The 18,273-nt window shown below is 46.2% G+C and overlaps 1 long non-coding RNA gene across 1 annotated transcript; it reads right to left on the reverse strand.

The window, feature by feature from the left end:
- Window positions 1–3,546: 3,546 nt before the first annotated feature.
- Window positions 3,547–17,570, reverse strand: LOC148120245 (uncharacterized). Its single transcript, XR_015734639.1, has 3 exons — window positions 17,419–17,570; window positions 14,346–14,450; window positions 3,547–4,153 (listed from the first exon to the last, which is right to left on the reverse strand). It is a non-coding gene; the product is annotated as an uncharacterized LOC148120245 (long non-coding RNA).
- Between the last annotated feature and the right edge of the window lie 703 nt (window positions 17,571–18,273).

The raw sequence follows: 18,273 nt of genomic DNA on the forward strand, positions 1-18,273 counted from the left end.
TTGCAGATTTAACAGCTGCCTAGACTGGAGGGAAGGCAGGCAGCCTGTGTTCTCTGCTTACTGATTTTTTTTCCCAGGCACTTAATGTACTACTTTGAATCCCATGGAAATATTTGCAAAAAGCCTCTGTCGTAAGATAACTTAATTAAACATTACTTACAAGAGTTTAATATTCATTATTTGGCTTCAATTACTGTCTTTGTCCCCTCCCTTCCCTCTCCTCCACTGGAGAGTTCTCTCCCTTCTCTTATTCCGAGGGTCTAATTAGCCTAATGGCTGCTGCTTGCCATGACCTTCTGTCTGTTGAAAAACAAAAACATAAAGGCTGTCTCTGGTTTGCCTTCCCCATGGTCTTTGCATGTGGCAGCCCAGATTCTGAGTTCTGCATTGCTCCCCCTTTGCAAATGCATGGCCCCGCATGTGTGGCGGAGTGGAATTAATGATGCGTGTTTGGAAAGGGCTCTGCAGCCAAATCTCCACGAACACCAGAGGGCGGAGGCCATGGAGAAAAGGAGGAACTGAAGAAAAATCTCAGAACCCTCCTGCAAGGACTGGCAGCACAGACAGGGAATAAGGCTGGCAGGGAAAGTCTTCAAAGGAGAGTTCCTGTATAAAACCAATCATGTGCTTTCCTATTCTTGCCACCCCAGTCTTGGGGGCACAATAACATCCTGGGCTTCCTTCTCAGTGGGTTTCTCTGGAGACTATTGTGCGTTTTCCCCTACAGTCTATATCTGCAGCATCTGGCTTCCACACATACGGGGCTATGTACCTAGCAGGACCCCGTGCAGAAGGGAGGCAGAGAGATGAGGAATTTGATCTCAGCTGCAGCACATTTCCTGAGCGCCTTTTGTGTTGTCTGCACAGTTGGGCATCAAAGGGATTCAAAGGTGAGGATGCTTGGTCTCCAAGGAGCCAGAGAAGCACAGGGGAGGACTCTGCCATCAGTCAGCTGGGAGAATAGCCAGAGAAGCTTTGTCTAGGTACCCCAGGATTCGTGAGCTGCTGGGCACTGGTTCAATGGGAAGCTGGGTACGAAAGGAGGAAGCAAAGAAGATTGGCGTCAGAAGGAGGTATCAGAGATGTGCCTTAAAGGAAAGGAGGAGACTCAGTTAGGCAAAGGGCTGGTGACATTCTAGGCAATGGGAAAGGAAAGGCTCTGAATGCCCAGCGTATCAGGGAGGAAGGAGAATATGAGAATAAATAGCGGGCCCCGTGCCTGGGAAAGAGTAAGGAGATGGTAGAAGCAATGTGGGTGCAGGTGAGTGAGAAACCATGAGGGCTCATGCCCCCAAGCGTGGTCTTTTTATTGGAGATGCATTTTAATGGAATACACTGAAGGTCATCACATGGGGCACGAGCATGGTCTGGCCTGAGAGCCCACAGAGTGGTGAGACAAGCGAACCCATGAAGAGAGAAGAAAGATGAAGCATAGAGGAAACTGGAGCCGGAGGACAGCTGGGGAGCACTAGCTCACGCAGCTGGAGCTGAGGGGCCTGGACACACAGCCACTTAGAAAGGAGGTTTTACACAATTAATAGGATGGGATGGGTATCTAAGCTGACCAGGAACTGTCCGCCCGGGAAGAAGCTTCCAGGGAGAGGGGATGTTGTTTGATATCAACTACAGGCAGAGACCAGACAGTGCCAGGCCAGAGGGGCCGGCCACAGCAGTCACAATCATAAGTCTAAAGAGACAGTGAATTCAAGCCTGGTCCAAACCTCTGGCAATATACCAGGTATCACCTGCAAGGCCATAAGGGGGGGATAGTAGGACTTCAGCTTAACTTAGGGTGCACAGCTGAACTTAAAAGCTAGTAGAGAGCTCAGTATATGGTTTTTGTTCTTACTATCCCCTGTCTCTTCTGTTCAGGAAGGAAAAGATTGCCCATCTATTATTTCTCAGGTGACTCAAAGGTCCAGTCTCGTGTGGTCTATTCCACGGCCTACTTCAGGAGCCATGGGAGATTCTCGGACCTATTCACAGGCAGAAGGGAACCCCTCTCCCACAAATATCTTCGCAACGTCACCCATTGTTTGATACTCTGAACTGAGCCATCCTTGGGATCATTGATTGATGTTGGCGTCTGGGTAGAACTGGAGTTAGTAGGTATAAGCAAAGACTGGAAGGGAACATGGTGAGAAGAAGGGAATGATTGGCTACAGGACACAGTTACTAGATGGCAAACTTTCACATAGTCAAGGTTCCCTGTTGCAAAAAGGAGCAGTGGGCTGCGTTCCGCCGCTCGGATCCTCGACTAGCTTACCCCCGAAACAATTACACGGAAACTGTATTCTTTTAAACATTGCCTGGCCCATTAGTTTCAGCCTCTTATTGGCTAATTCTCACATCTTGCTTTAACCCATATTTAGTAATCTGTGTAGCACCACGAGGTGGTGGCTTACCGGGAAAGATCCTAACCTGCGTCTGTCTCGGAGAGGAGAGTCCTGGCAACTGCCTCACTGCCTTCTTCCTCCCAGCATTCTGTTTTGTCTTCCCCGCCTACCTATGTTCTGACCTATCAGGCCAAGCAATTTTCTTTATTAATTAACCAATGAAGGCAACAAATAGATAGAAGACCCTCCTACATCAGTTCCCTGACTTCTCTTCCTAGAACCTGTACTGTCTGGCCTCTGCCTGTAGTTGACATCAGCCAACCTCCCCTTTTTCTGGAAGCTGCTTCCCAGGCAGGCAGTTCCTGATCAGCTTAGATAACCATTCCATCCTATTAATTGTGTAAAGCCTCCTTTCTAAGCGGCTGTATGTCCAGGCCCCTCATCTCCAGCTGCGTGAGCCAGTGCTCCCCAGCTGTTCTCTGGCTCTGTTTTCTTCTATGTTTTGTCTTTCTTCTCTCTTTGTGTATTCACCTGTCTCACCACCTGCCTCACTCTTCCCAGAGTGAGGAGAACGGAGCTGGGGAGCACTGGCTCATGCTGCGGAGTTGAGGGGCCTGGACACACAGCCGCTTAGGAAAGCCATTCACGGGCTCCTCTGCTTACTATCCCAATGTTAACTCCAGACTGATACGGAGGACAGTTTGCAGGTGTTTCTTTGTCGCCATGTCTAGGTTTCCGGGTCTGAGCAGGTCCAGTAAGACACAGTCTAGCCCTCACAAGCCATCCTCTGTAGCCAGACTGCTGTGGTAAAGACCCTATGTCTGCTATCTGAGGTACGTTTGGGCAAGGTAATCCAGTTTCCTGCAATTCAGTGTCCAGATCCATAATACTGGGAGGATGGCCATACATTCCTGTCAGTATTGGTCAAAGTCAATTATCCTAGTGGTGTTCCCTCTCCTTCCCATATGTGTTTTGATTTGTATGACCAATCCTTAAAACCTTAAACATAGGGCATTAATAATACCAACTTTTTAAGACTGTGATACTTAAAGTGTGTGAGAGCACTCAGATTACTGGTGGATAATAGATAGTCATGAATTGCTAATTATGTCTTGAATATAACAGTGAAGGGTCGCAACAAAGAATTATTACAAATAGAGAATTTCAAGCAATGAGAATTCCTTCACCAGTTGTTTTAGACACTGCAGGATAGAAATTAAGTTATTGGCTGAGCTGTGTCCCCTCCATAAGCTTTATCTAAAAACCCTACCCCACTCCAGCTTCTACTGGTACATGGTGACCATGGGCACTCCTTGGCTTGTGGCAGCATCTTTTTCATGTGCCTCTATCTTCACTTGCTTTGTGAACCTCTGTTTGTGTCTGTCCATTTTCTCCTCCGCTCACAGAGATGCCAGTCACTGGGTTAGGGGTGAGTCATGACCTCCTTTTACTTCGTTACCTCTTCAAAGACCCTAGCCCCCGATGTGGGACATTAACAAAGTTCAGGGCAGAGGCTAGTATGCGAGATGCATCATTCAGTCTTGTAACGACACAGCCCTCAGCTCAGTTACGCTTTAATCTATCTGACTTCTCTACCTAGTGCAAGACTTCATTGAGCACAGTGGGTAGTTGATTGTCCATTGATAGAGACGGCTCCGCTGAAAGATGATCTGTGTGGATTCACGGTGGAGCCACTGCTGGCAGTGGAATTAGGGAAAACAAGGAAGGGAGAAGCGAGTTTCTTCCTGTGATCTCCCCTTCAGTGGAGAATTCTATCTTCTGGGAGCTGTCAATCTTCTTGCTTGCTCAGCCTTTGGCTAGTATTTGAAAAAAGTACCTATGGAATCGAATAGAAGACCCAGATATTAACCCACAAACTTATGAACACCTAATTTTCGACAAGGGAGCTAAAGGTATACAATGGAAGAAGGAAAGCATCTTTAACAAATGGTGCTGGCATAACTGGATGTCAACCTGTAAAAAAATGAAAGTAGATCCATATCTATCACCATGCACAAAAATCAAGTCCAAATGGATTAAAGACATCAACATTAATTCGTCCACTTTGAACCTGATAGAAGAGAAAGTGGGAAGTAGTCTACAAGATTTAGGCACAGGAGGCCTCTTCCTAAGTAGGACCCCAGCAGCACAGACAATAAGAGAAACAATGAATAAATGGGATCTACTGAAACTGGGAAGCTTCTGTAAAGCAAAGGACACTGTCAGTAGGACAAAAAGGCTGCCTTCTGACTGGGAGAAGATCTTCACCAACCCCTCATCAGACAAAGGTCTGATCTCCAAAATATACAAAGAACTCAAGAAACTAGGCACTAAAACTCTAATTAACCCAATTAAAAAATGGGGTACTGAACTTAACAGAGAATTCACAACAGATGAACTTCGAATGGCCAGAAGACACTTAAGGTCATGCTCAACCTCCCTAGCGATCAGGGAAATGCAAATCAAAACCACTTTGAGATACCATCTTACACCTGTCAGAATAGCTAAAGTCAAAAACACCAATGATAGCCTATGCTGGAGAGGATGTGGGGTGAGGGGAACACTCATCCATTGTTGGTGGGAATGCAAACTCGTGCAGCCACTGTGGAAATCAGTGTGGCGGTTTCTCAGGAAACTGGGAGTCAACCTCCCTCAGGACCCAGCAATACCACTCTTGGGAATATACCCTAAAGATTCCCTAACATACTACAAAAGCATTTGTTCAACTATGTTCATAGCTGCACTATTTGTAATAGCCAGATCATGGAAACAACCTAGGTGCCCCTCAATAGAAGAATGGTTAAAAAAGGTGTGGAACATATATACATTAGAGTTTTACTCGGCGGTAAAAAACAATGACATCTTGAATTTTGCATGCAAATGGATGGAAATAGAAAACGCTTTACTGAGTGAGGTAAGCCAGACCCAAAAAGAGGAACACGGTATGTATTCACTCATAAGTGGATTCTAACCATAATTAAAGGTCTTTGAGCCTATTATTCGTGATCCTAGTGAAGCTAAATAAGAAGATGAACCTGATGAAGATTATTTAGCTATCCACCAGGAGGTAGGAAATATACATGAGTCCCAGGTAACCTCGGGTGCATGGGGGGGTGGGAGGGTCGATGGAGGGGGAGAGGACTAGAGAGAAGGGAGTAGGGGAGGAACGGGGAAAGCTTGGTGGCCGGGGATGGGGGGGGGGGGAGGGAGGTAGGATAAATAGGGATCAGGGAACAATATATTTCAACTAAGGGAGCCATTTTAGGGTTTACAGGAGACTTGATTATATATGGGATCCCAGGTCCAAGGAGAAATCCCCCAGATTGCTCTCTGGACAGAGGAGAGGGTGCCTGAATCGGCCGTGGCCCATGACCATACTGATGTATATTTTGCTTATCACCATAGATCCTTCCTCTGGCGAAGGACGGCTATGCAATCGGAGGCCCACATTGGAGGACCGGATTGAGCCCCCCGAGGTCCGGAGGGGGAGCGGAAGGAGGAGGAACATGAAAAACGAAATCAGTACTGCGAGGGATGCTATCACCCACTGATACAAGGGAACGGATCTGATGAGAGTTTACCAGGGCCAGCCGGACTGGGACTGAACGAGGACGTGATCTAGACAGATTCTCGGAATTTGGCCGGATTCTCTGACTGTGGCTGGCCCGGGGTCTTTCTGAAAAGCCATTGACTATGACACTGGGACCTGTTTCCTCTGCATATGCTGGATTTTGGGGATCCAGTCTGTTTGGATGCTAGCCTTCCTGGACCTGGAGGGAGGGGGAGGGAGCTGGAGCTTCCCACAGGGCAGGAAACCCTGACTGCCCTGGGGGACGGAGGGGAAGGAGGGGGGGAGTGGGGGGAGTGGGAGGGTGTTGGGAGGGGGGGCGGAATTGGAAACTTTTATAATTTAATAAAATTTACTATTAAAAAAAAAAAAAAAAAAAAAAAGAAAAAAAAATGACAGAAATCTTCAAATAATTTTTAAAAGGACAAAATTCAACCACGCAAATCAACAACCACAAACACAAAATCCAACAGAAAGCCCCCCTAGAACATCAAGGAGATTTTGGTGCCCGAGCTGAAATGGCTTTTCCATAATGTAGTGAAACATATTAAATTCAATAGACATCAAAGGAACGTTGGGAGCAGCTGCTGAATTTCCCGAAGTAAACAGGGCTTTCAAACAGAGCTCTGGGATCGTGTGGGTGGGGGCATATTTTTGAGGACGAAACATGGAATCCCCCCCTCCTTTTCCATCACAGAATGAATTCTTTAAAGAGTGGTAATAAATGAAGACTTGAAAACAGTTTTTGACCCAAACTGCCCCAGGTCCAGACAGAGCCTGCAAAAGGCAAGGTTCATCTCCAAATGACAGAGGTGGATGATTCTGTCCCTCGCTTTTTCCCTACAGGTTATTCAAAATGAGCAAATCATTTTAGACAAAACAGATTCTGGTAAGTGAAAGGCAGCTTCGTGTGGGCCGAAAAGCAGCAGACGGCTTTTGTGTTTCCAGCAGCTAAATGGCAAGTGTGGCACCCTCAATGTTGGAGCGATTAACATTTCAAAATCTCAAGGTTTGTGTGTGTGTGTGTGTGTGTGTGTGTGTGTGTATGTGTGATTGTATATGAGAATACGTGTGCTTCTGTGTGTGAGTGCCTATGTGTGGGCATGAGTGTTCATGGGTGTGTGTGTGTGTGTATGTGTGTGTGTATGTGCACCTGTGTACCTAATTGTGTGATTGAACTTCTGTCAATAAGGATGTAAGTGTGTACCAATGGGCTTTGATGAGGCTCTCCTGCAGGATGCAGGATGCAGGATGGCATTCTCCCTTCCATGAGTTAGGTTTATGGAAGAATTCTTTGAAATCAACACAGTATGGAACCCTGAGGCTGTAAATCATGGCTCAAATGAACAAAACAGAGTTTATAAAGGCTAAATGCATTGCTCAACCTCACAGGTTCATTAGTTGCAGTCCCTCATCAATGGGGTAAGTCTTTAATTATACAATCGTTCCTATAGCCAGGACTCTTTAGGGTATTGAAATCGCAGGATGCACTAGTCCCATATAAAAACACAAGGTTTGCATATGACTTGGGTACATCTTCCCATATACCTCAAATCATTTCTAGCTGACTTACAAAGCTAACATCAGGTGGAATCTGTATAAATAGTTGTTCCTTTTTCTTTCTTTAGAAAATGACCAAAAAAAGTTTAGACACATTATCTCTAGTAATTTTAAATGGCATTTGGTTAAATCTGTAGGTGTAGGGCCCATTAGTACAGGACTGACGGTACAGTCGAGTAGTAAGAGATGTTCTCAGCTATCGATGCATCCAAGACCTTCAGCACAATGGTTCCCAAACGTGAGTTTGGAACCACCTGTGTTTGGAATCACCTGTGTTGTTCTTCCAAAGGTTTCTACTAGGAGGAGAGCGTCAGCGTACTGTGATGATCAGGTGCTTGTATGAGCCTCATTTCTCCCAGGTAAATACCTAGGAGTGGACCCTGTCCTAGGCTAAGCACGGTTATCTCATGCAAACCTGCCCCGCTGTGCCCTGAAACGGCTCTATCCTTTCCCATTCTCACCAGCAGAGCTGGAGCGTCCGCTTACCCCACAATATTCCTGATGCTTGCAGTGGTTAACCTTTCTCATTCTAGTCATTCCAACCTTCATGAGGCATTGTCTTCTTGTGGTTTTCATTTGAATGTTCCTAGTGCCCAATATTCGTAAGTACCTTTTCCATCTATGTAACTTTTCGGTAAATTGTTCTAATCTTTATCCAGCTTTTATGTTGGATTGCTTTTGTTTGTTTTGGCTTGGTTTTAACTAAGAGTGGGGGGGGGCAGCGAGATAGGCCAGAGGATAAAGACATTGATCACACAAGCCTGATGGTCTTAGATATCAGAACCCATGGCAATATGGGAAGAGATAACTGACTGTAAAAGGTTGTCCTTCAACCTCCACATGCATATACAAAAGTATACCCACACACGTATCATGGGAGTGATAATGATGATGTTAGTGATCTGATGCTGAAGATGATAATTATGATGACGATAATGTGAAGGTAAATGATGATGATGATTTGGAGAGTTTGCACCTGACATTTGTGTGTGTGTGTGTGTGTATGTGTGTGTGTGTAATACCTCAAAGTAGAAATAACCCAAATGTTTACTAACACAGTTGTGTTTTAACTCAATGGTGGTATATCTGAGAACAGAGTCTACTTAGAAATAGTGGACACTAGTACATGTTACAACATAGATTCATTTCATCATAATCATGTTGACTGCCAGAGACCTGACATAAAAATATGCATTCTGTAGTCCAAATATGCACAAAATTTCAAAAAATGCAAAGTGTCCTTTGGTGACAGAAAAGTAGTCCAGTTGCAGCCTGACCTGGTAGGGGAGGGAATGGGAAGGATGGAGGAGAGAGATTTACAAAGTCTAGTGGGGAAACAGGAATATTGGGCATGTTTATTGGTTTGATTTTGGTGAGCGTCTCATGAGTGTATACATCTGTCAAAATTGGCCGTATTTTTCATGCTAAACATCTTTAAAAAAAAGAGAAAAAAGATCTAGGCTTGAGGTCTTATTCACTATTTACCAGCTGTGTAGGTCTGAAAATAAAACAAAGCCCAAATAACTTACCAACATTTTTTTTCCTTCATTTGTACAAATGGGCTAAACACCAGAAAAACATTGTTCAGAAGTGCCTGCCACAAACCAGGTTTCTATAAATGCATGTTTGTTTATCTTCTGTTTTCCCAATGCCCAATTTCACTCCTCCACCCCAGTCCCTCTTCATCATAAGAGAAGGTGCGTGTGTGCGTGCATGTGTGTGTGTGTGTGTGTGTGTGTACACGTGCATGTGCACACACATGTATACGAATGACTGAATTGTATACACTGGGATCAGAGTGAGATTACTTGACTAACCAAGGGTTAGCATGAAGGTCTCAGAAGATAGTAGGAGCAAAAATTAGCTTTACCATCCACATTTACCTACTTCCTAAATCCCCCACCAAAATGCTTAAGGAACAACCTCAGCTCCCATAAGGCATTGTGGTGATTAATGCTTATCTTCACTCCCCATCAGGGCCCTGGGGCTGGCAGCTTCCCTCCTTCCCTGCTGTCCTTTATCAAACCCTTAACTGGTTAGCTGGCTCACATTTTGCAGGCAGAACTGAAGGGAGGCAGCCAAGCAGTTTTCTTTCTTTGCTTCCCCGCTCTCCCTCCCTTTTGTTAGCTCTTTCCCTCCGCTTCATTGTCCCAGGAGCTCCAAATGCTCTCCACGTGCTCGCGTGTGAGTGTGTGCCACACAAGCACGCAGACACAGGTTCGCACCCACTCACGTCCTGCAGCTGGGGCCAGGGCTTTGAAAATGTCTTATCATCGCGGTGCACATGTGCAGGGATGTGGGTGCCTTTGCGAAGGTGGAAAGGAGGCAGTGGGGAGCGTGGAGGAGAAAACAGAGCTGCCAGCGCCCCTGGTCCCTGCCGCCTTTGCCTTTGTCCAGATGAAATTTCAGATGCTACTGGTGTCTTGTCAGCAAATCTTTTGCAAAATAAATGGAAGTAATTATATATATATATATATATATATATATATATATATATATATATATATATAATATTTAAAAAGCTGATTTGTTTATATTTAGCCTATGGAAAGATTTTATATACAAGAATAGAGGGAATGCCTGATTTCTCACGTGGCTGTGACTCCAGATTTGACAGTCCTGGAACCATAGCCAAGGAAAAGCAAAGCACTTACTGAATGCCTACTGTGTGCTAAGCCATCTCACGACCGACCATGAGTCTTGGTGCCTTCTCTAACTGGTCGGTAATCAGTCAAGCGTGTCTGAGTAGAGCGATTTGGGGGTCTCCTGGCTCCTACTGTTAATCACAGAGAACTGGGCTGCTGAATTGACTTCCAGCGAGTGTGGGGCACAGAGGGCTGAAAGCAGCAAGGGTAGGGGGAGTGGAAGGCTTTCCCAGTAGATTGCAGCACTTATTTCCTGTTCTTCCTCCTCCTTTGAAACTTATTACTGGCTTCATTAAAGACACACTCTGCTTACTGTGAGGCTGCAGGCTACACTTACTGAATTAAAAGAAAAACAAAAAGATAAACCCCCAAACTTCAGATAATGAAACAAGTTCGTCTCTGGAACGACTTTCGAATAGGATGTAGCCTTTCCGAAAGGACAAGGTCAGGGGTTTGATGGAGCCTCCTGCCTTACCACCCAGTTTCCTGTCTGTCTCCTCTGGGAGGGTAGACATTCTGGAACTTTCCATCTTTAAGCAACACATTGTCATTTTGTCTCGCCCAAACACTCCAGTGCTGACCAGAGAGAAATGGCAAGGGCAATACTGCATTCTCATTCTTTGGAGAAAAAAAAATTCTGCCTGTTACTCTCTTTCCCCTCCCCTCTTTTCTTTCTCCCTCCCCACCCTCCCTCCTCTCCCTCTCACCCTCCCTCTCTCCCTCCCTCCCTCCTTCCCTCCCTCCTTCTCCCTCCTCCCTTCCTCTCCTTTCTTTCTTCTTTGTAATGATTAGACAGTCTGCAGAGAGTCCTGTAAATCACACAATAGCTGTAGAAAGGGTAACACTGCCATGCAACAGTCACAGACTTCTCAACTCATCTTGTTCGAACTGAACTAGCTTCTTTGTGTTTCATTTCCTTGGTGTTGGTCCCTGACCCTGCAATTGTCACCCTCCTTGATCTGGATGTTAAGAAAGATACCCATGGTCACCCCAGAGTTCAGGCTGATCCCTATACCCAGGCATTATCCACATGAAGTGGGTGTCTTTTTCCCCCAATGTATACATTTTTTACCCATTCATAATGCTAACCTTGCAATCCCTAGAGATAGGTGAGTGGTGCGAGGTAAGACCCAGCATCTATATAGATACTGACAATTCTAGGCCCGGCTGCTCCTGATACCCTGTCCCCTGGGCTTTGGTGACTGACTTCTGAGAAGTGGGCGTTCCCATTTGGAACTTGCAATGTGGAGGAAGAGTTGCAAAAAACCACATTGTTTGGGACTGACTCTCGTGAGTCACACTGGCTGCAGCAGAATCTTTTCCCAGTGAAGCAGGGGCCAGACAGGAGATGTGCAATATTCTAGCCAACAGCAATGTAAGAAGCATCCTCTGTTTGTGTGGATTAGCAGTAAGTGGGCTCTGGCTCACTTATCTTTTTTACTTCAGTTTTTGTGTATTGCCTGTGCCAATTCTGTGAGCTAACAAGTAGAGCAAAACCTGATACTTGATTTTAAATTAGCTGGGGTAGTCTCCCTCCCTCCCTGTCTCATTTTCTTGCCCCTTTTTTATTTTCCTGACTTTTCTCTTCCTCTTCAGTCTCTCTCTCTCTTTCATTCTCTCTCTCCCATCCTCCATCCCTTCCTCTCTTGTTTTTATTGAGACAGAGTCTTACTCTGATGCTCCAGGTAGCCTGGAACATATTATGTAGCTCAGGTTGGCCTCAAACATGTGGCAATCCTCCTGCTTCAGTTTTCCAAATGCTGAAATTATAGACATGAGCTATCATACCTGGTGACTGGCTTAGTTTCTGTTCATTGTAGTCGAAGGCCCCAACTAGGCCATTCTGTACAGAAAGCCCTACTGTGTACATCGCTACTGTGTACAAACTTAGGCTGCTTTGCTGACAGCAATGCCACACTAGCCTGGGGCCTCCTGGGCACTGTCACTATCAGCAACATTGAAGCTCCATCACTGTTGTCAGGAATGTCGCTTGTGCTGGTGATGTGAGCTCCCCACTATGTCGTCCTCCCCTTCTAAGATCCTCAGAACCAAAAGAAGACTCAGAAACACAAGCATGCAATACTTCTGAAGAGATAAGAACCCCTGCTTTTGCAGAGATATCCAAAGGGTTGTTTTACCCAATACAAACATGGTGACTATTTTGAGGAAAAAGGCATCCAACCCCACCCCACCCCCCAAGTTTCTGTTGATGGTTTGTTTCTTGTGAGGAAAGAATCATTGTTTCAGACAAGCACCAGATTTTTCCAGAGCATAACATATCTCTAACTGTAGCTTGGAAAGTTGGGGCTGCAGATGTTCTTGCTCGGATGTCAGTAGCCCACAAAGGCCAACACCCTTGCTTTAGTTTCAGAGCCAGCACCAGACAGGGAAGCCCAGCTTTGCTACTTGTCTGCCTTAATTACAGCAGTCACGCTCCACAAAGTCAATGATCGTGGAATAAGTGGATACTGAGTCATGGTCCCGAGGTGAAATATGTGGTTAGTCTTTCACGAGCTTCTGCTCTTAGCATTTCATTATCCAGTCAACATGCAACCTTATTCTATGCGGGTTTCTGTTTTAAGAGCCTTGCTTAATATGGGTACTTTATTTATGAATGGTGAGGTCACAGCCAACAACCACCATAGATCTTACTTGAGCAAAGCTTTTCGAATGCCCGAATCGTCTTTATAGGTCATATGGCAGCCTTCTTGTTCTTGGGAGTGTCAGACAACACTTGGGGAACATCTCAATTGAGCAGTGAAAGTACCACAGATCCTGACAAGGACCAGCTTGGTTAGCATGTGATGATCTGCAGGAGAGGGTAGAGCATCTGCTACCTTGTTGGACCACACCCATCTTGGTGTGCACATGTCAACAATTCAAACCTTTTGAGCTCTGCACAATTCCAGGACGTGTTCTTAATGTTGATCTGAGTGAGTTGATCATCTGTGATCATTAAGGAATAGTTCCTGGGGTGTGTGTGTGTGTGTGTGTGTGTGTGTGTGTGTGTGCACATACTTTGGTATCTCTGGTAAGGCAGGGGACTTTTTGTTCCCCTAACTGTGGGATGTGGGAAACAGGAGCTAGTTCAAGCTAGGTGAGGTGGAGTGTGCACACTACCCTATAGAAGGTGAGGATCCCAGTGTGTGTTTGATACCACGCTTGTGTTCTTAGTCCCAGCATGCGATGACATGGTCAGACTTTTAGGTCAGTGGTTCCCAACAAAGGGCTCAGGAGCTCTGACCCCCAAAGCCACTTTTTTTGAGCCATGATATTCAAATTATTTTCCTAAATGCAAACTGTTATTTGGCTCTTTCCCTCTCTTTTGCTCAGAAGCACAGACTGGAGATTCCCAGAGTCTCTGGGATGGGTGACGTCACTGCTCTAGTAATCAGGTTTATTCCTGTTAAGATAAATGCATGATTGAGGTTCTCAAATATTTATCTTGTGATCAGAATAACTGGTACTCTTTCCTCTGAGAGAAACTGCCTTGTGGTTCACTTAGGAGAATCATGTTTTCTTTAGTACTGAACTAACTTGTGTCCATGTCCAGACCTCCTGTTTTTCTGTTCTAACTCTAACTCTCTGTGGTCCAATAAGCTTTACTTCATGACCTCTGACCCCTTTGTTTTGTAGCTCTCCCTGGTCCTTTGACTTCCACAGGTGATTTGTTGACTTAGCTTCTCTTCCAGCACACCATGACTTCAAGGGAGAGGCAGCCAGTTACGGCTCCTGACTTCCCCTCCAGTCCCCGACAGGTGCAGCTTTGTTAGGCAGAAGAATCGTCTAGAAGTTCTTCATGAGTATGATCTCTGTGTGCAAGCATGGTTCATGTGCAGACTGCATGGAAGTACGTGTGCTCGTGGAAGCTGCAGGACATCCTCAACCATCCTTCCTCATGGGTGCCCATATTGCTTTTGAGGCAGGGTCTCTCGCTGGCCTGGAACGCACCATTGAGGCTGACTGGCTGGCCAGTGAGCCCAGAGAGCTACCTGTCTCTGCCTCTCTGGGTTGAGATTCCAAGCACTTTTCACTGTGCCTGGACATTTTTTTTTTTACCTGAGTTTTGGGAGATCAAGATCAGGCCATTGTACTTGTGTGGCCAGTATTTTACTGTGGCCTGATTCCTGCATCTGGGAGTTCTAAGGGATGGGGTGACTCTGAGGGATGACACCTGTGTTGTTAGGTTTTTAGTATTGTATTCTACTTACTCTTCTGATACTGTGATATACTCACCAAAAGCAACTCAGGAGATGGAAGAGTTTTTTGGGCTTACTGATTACAATCCATCATCAAGGGAGTGCAGGGTAGGAGCTCAAGGCAGGGACCACGAGGCAGGAACTGAAATAGACAACACAGAGAGGCACTAATTATGGCCTTTTGTTGGGAGCCACCTGGAGGCACAGGTGGTCCTGCAGTTTGGAGGTAGCCATGTGGGGCTGAGCACCCTTGCCTGCACCCTTGCCTGCACATGCTCAGACCAGCAGAATGGCATTAACCAATCAGGACAGTGTTCAAGCCGCTCCACCGTTTAAAAGCAGCTGCCTCGGGGCCCAACGCTCTCTCTCTAAGCTTTCTCTCGTCCCTGCTCTATCTTCCCTTCCCCCAATTTTCCTCAAGGGAATGCTCCAAATAAAGATGTGACCAGAGAAGGAATTCTCGTTTTTGGTGGCGTTCATTCCTGCAGGCCAGGATGGCCCCCCGCAGCCTTTCTTCCAGGCTCACATCCGTCTACCTTTTTGAGATAGTCAGGCCCACCTGCTTAGGTGTGAGGTGAGTTCACAAGGGCTGGGTCCTCCTAGCCCTATCACCATCCAAGAAGATGCCTCAGAGACACCCCAAAAGGGCATCTGATAGTGGCAGTTCTTCAACTGAGAGTCCTAATTTCCAGGTGTATCAAACTGGCCTCAGAACACACCAGGCCCTATAGCCATGTGAGTCACTGTAGTGGGTGACTGAGGCCCCAGACTGAGGGTACCTCATGATGCTGCTGTTCCCCAGTTCTGTGGCCTGTTTCTTCTGCAATGCTACCTCCTCCTTTCTAAGCCCCTGCTTTCCATTTCTTTGCCTGTCTGTCCTAATTCTTACTCAGCTTTATCCAAATAGGCAGCCTGGTATATTTGTATCAATAAGAAGCAATCAGGACAGCCGCAAGCCCTGCAATCAATATATAATTGCAGAGTTCTTCTATCACCTCAGGCCTCTGCACACTGATTGCCACTGAGACCTCCTGATTCTGGCCGTGGTTCCAGGCTCTGCAGCCGGTTAACGTCGAGGACCCTGTCAGAGGTTTATAGGCTAAGTGTGGGGAATCCCTTCAGGCCTGGGTGTTTGCTGGGACCATTAGAAACCAAGAAATCATGGGATAGACATAACTTAAAGTAATAAAAAATGTGCAAAATGCAGGCTTTTAAAGATTCTACATAAGTATTAACACTGGTAAGAAGTGAGTCATAATAGTCAATGGTGGTCACAATATAAATAAGGATTATAATCCTAAAACATGGAGGACCCTAGTGGGAGATGACTGAGTTGCGGAACACCACCCTTAGGAGTGGATTAATGTCTTATGTAGAAACTGGGTTAGCTCTCTCCAGGGGATTAGATTTGCTGGGGGGTGGGGTGGCAGTTAGTTCTCTCGGGCCAAGAGTGAGATGGTTACAGCTTCCCATCTCTTCAGCATAATCACTTCTCCTGCACACCCTGCTTGCGCTTCCTACTTCTCCACCATGAACTGATGCACGAAGCCAACTAGGTATAGCTACCCGGTCACAAATAGAGCTCTGAGCCAAATGAACCTGTCTTCGTTTAGGCGTCTCTAGTCTCAGACATGGTGTTACATCAGCAGAAAGCAGAATAAGACACCCTGGAAAAAAAAAGGTCTCTGTTGCCTGTATAGGACTTTCACACACATCACTGCATTTGGCCTTTTGAGAAAACCATGGGAAAGACAGCACGTAGCGCATTGTTCTCACTTAACAGATAAGAGCAGGTAGCACCCCATCTCTGTTTTCCTGAGATTAAGGGCATATTCCTGGAATTTTTCAGTGCTCACTGGAAGTTGGCTACCTTAGGTTAGATACCGTTCTCCTGATGTTCTGCAATGGTTTAGGGATTGGCTTTCCTTCCATGACACTAAAGACTCCATGTAACTGCTAGTGTCTTCATACCATCCCCTGTCTATGAAGACCAACATGGTAAAAATGAAATGACAGCCTACGACTCGGCAAGTGTTTACGGAGCTCTAGGGCACGGTGCATGTTTGGCAATACCAGCCTGCATGGACACGGGGCGCTTACTGTGTACTAAACACCGACCCAAACACTTGGCAAACATTCGCTTGTTCAACCCTCACTTAATCCTTTAGCAGAGAAGGGAGCAAAAGCGCAGACAGGTTGAGTGTTTTCTCAATGATTAGACAGCCGGTGAGGCACGCAGCGGGGACTTCGATGTAAACTTGTGACTCCAGACCTCACTCGTGCGCCTCTTGCCTCTCTAATCTTGATTAAACACTCAGACGACAGCAGGGGTCATAAGCAGCATCTTCTGGAAAAGGAGTCGGAGGTAGAGAGGAAGTTCTTGTTAGAGGAACAGATGCATGATTGAGTGGGGAGCCTCGCAACCCTTCCAAGCTTTCAGAGAGAGCGATGCCTGTTCTTCCCATACACAGTGGAAGACAAGACCTTAAGAAAACCGAAGAAAAGCAGTGGCAAAGGCCAGAAGCAACAGGGGAAGGCAGCCGACACACAAGACTACTTACTTTCCTGGGAGTCTACGAGGTCCGAAATCAGATCAGTGCTGCAACGATGATGTTCAGAACCATTCCTGCTCATGGGATGTGGGAACTGACGGGAAAGGGGACTGCACACAGTTGCTGGGCAACACAAATGTCTTATATGTGGATTGGCGTGTTAAGACATGGCTATATACATTAGAAATAAATTCACTGAATTGTTTTCATAAAGACTTTGAACGCTGCACATGAATTTTTATCTCCAAGCAAGTAGCCAGATGAAAAAAAAGAGAGGGATTCACAAACAGGGGTGTCAGACTCCGATGCCTGGGACACCCCAGCTGTTGAGACAGAAAGTGCTTTTGTGCAGTTGGCCACAGGTGGTGTCCAGGAAAACCTGTTTACAGGTGACAACACAGTCAGGGGGAGAAGTGAGGTGAGTGGTTTGACTGAGTGGGAGTGTGTAGTGAGAATTCTAATTGGTTTTAATAATAAAAATCCAGAGTCAGATATTGAGGTAAATGCTGAAAGATCAGAGAAGTAAAGGAATCAGCCACTAGAGAGACTTTTTTTTACCTCTATTGAATCCTCAGACCAAAGGGGGCAAGATCCTGTCTCCACGAATCCTCAGACGGAATGGGGTATCCTGTATCTACAAGTCCTCAGACTGAATGTAGGTACACAGGTTCCCCATTTTTCCGAGGCGCTTTGCAGGGCTGTTCTGCTTCCTGGTTCCACTGCATCAGCTTGAGGGTGTGGCATAGAACTGCCTTCTCCTGTTTTGTCAGTTTTGCCTGCGGCCCAAAGGTGTAGCTTAGGAAGTACTCTCCCTTAACCGTAGTGGTAGTTCCACCTGCAAGCAAGGTTCTCGCCACAGGCAAGGTTCCCGGGTCAGCTCGTCCCTGAACCTGAACACGCCCACCTAGCTTCCTCTTTTCTCTGTTCTGCTGCTCTCCGACCTTGGGTGTGGATCCCTGACTTCTCCTTTCCTTGATCCTGGTGGGGGCTGGTGTCCTTTTGCCCCACAGTATATATATCTGACTGATGCTTAATAAAGCTGCCATTTGCCACTTGCTCTTTGGCAGATGAGCCGGTCTCTTTGTGTGTGTGTCGTCTGTTCAAACCCCTAGGACATGCGTCCGTTCTCGTGGGCTCGAGTCAGGAAAAGCGCGCGCCTGTTTCGAGGTTCGGGTGTCCACAGAAAAGTGCAGAAGCTTACAACTGAATGCACCAAGATCCTGTCTCCCTAAAGCGGGATTAAAGGTGTGAGCTCTTGTTTCTCTTTTAGATTTGTTCCCTCTCCTGTAGCCAGGGTGGCCTTGAACTCCTGATCTTCCTGCTTTGTCCTCCCAAGTGCTGGGATTAAAGGTGTATGCCACCACTGCCTGGTCTCTATGGTTAACTAGTGGCTAGTTCCACCCTCTGATCTCC

Source organism: Myodes glareolus, chromosome 12 (genome assembly GCF_982192425.1).
Source record: "Myodes glareolus chromosome 12, mMyoGla1.1, whole genome shotgun sequence".
NCBI classification, from domain to species: Eukaryota; Metazoa; Chordata; class Mammalia; order Rodentia; family Cricetidae; genus Myodes; species Myodes glareolus.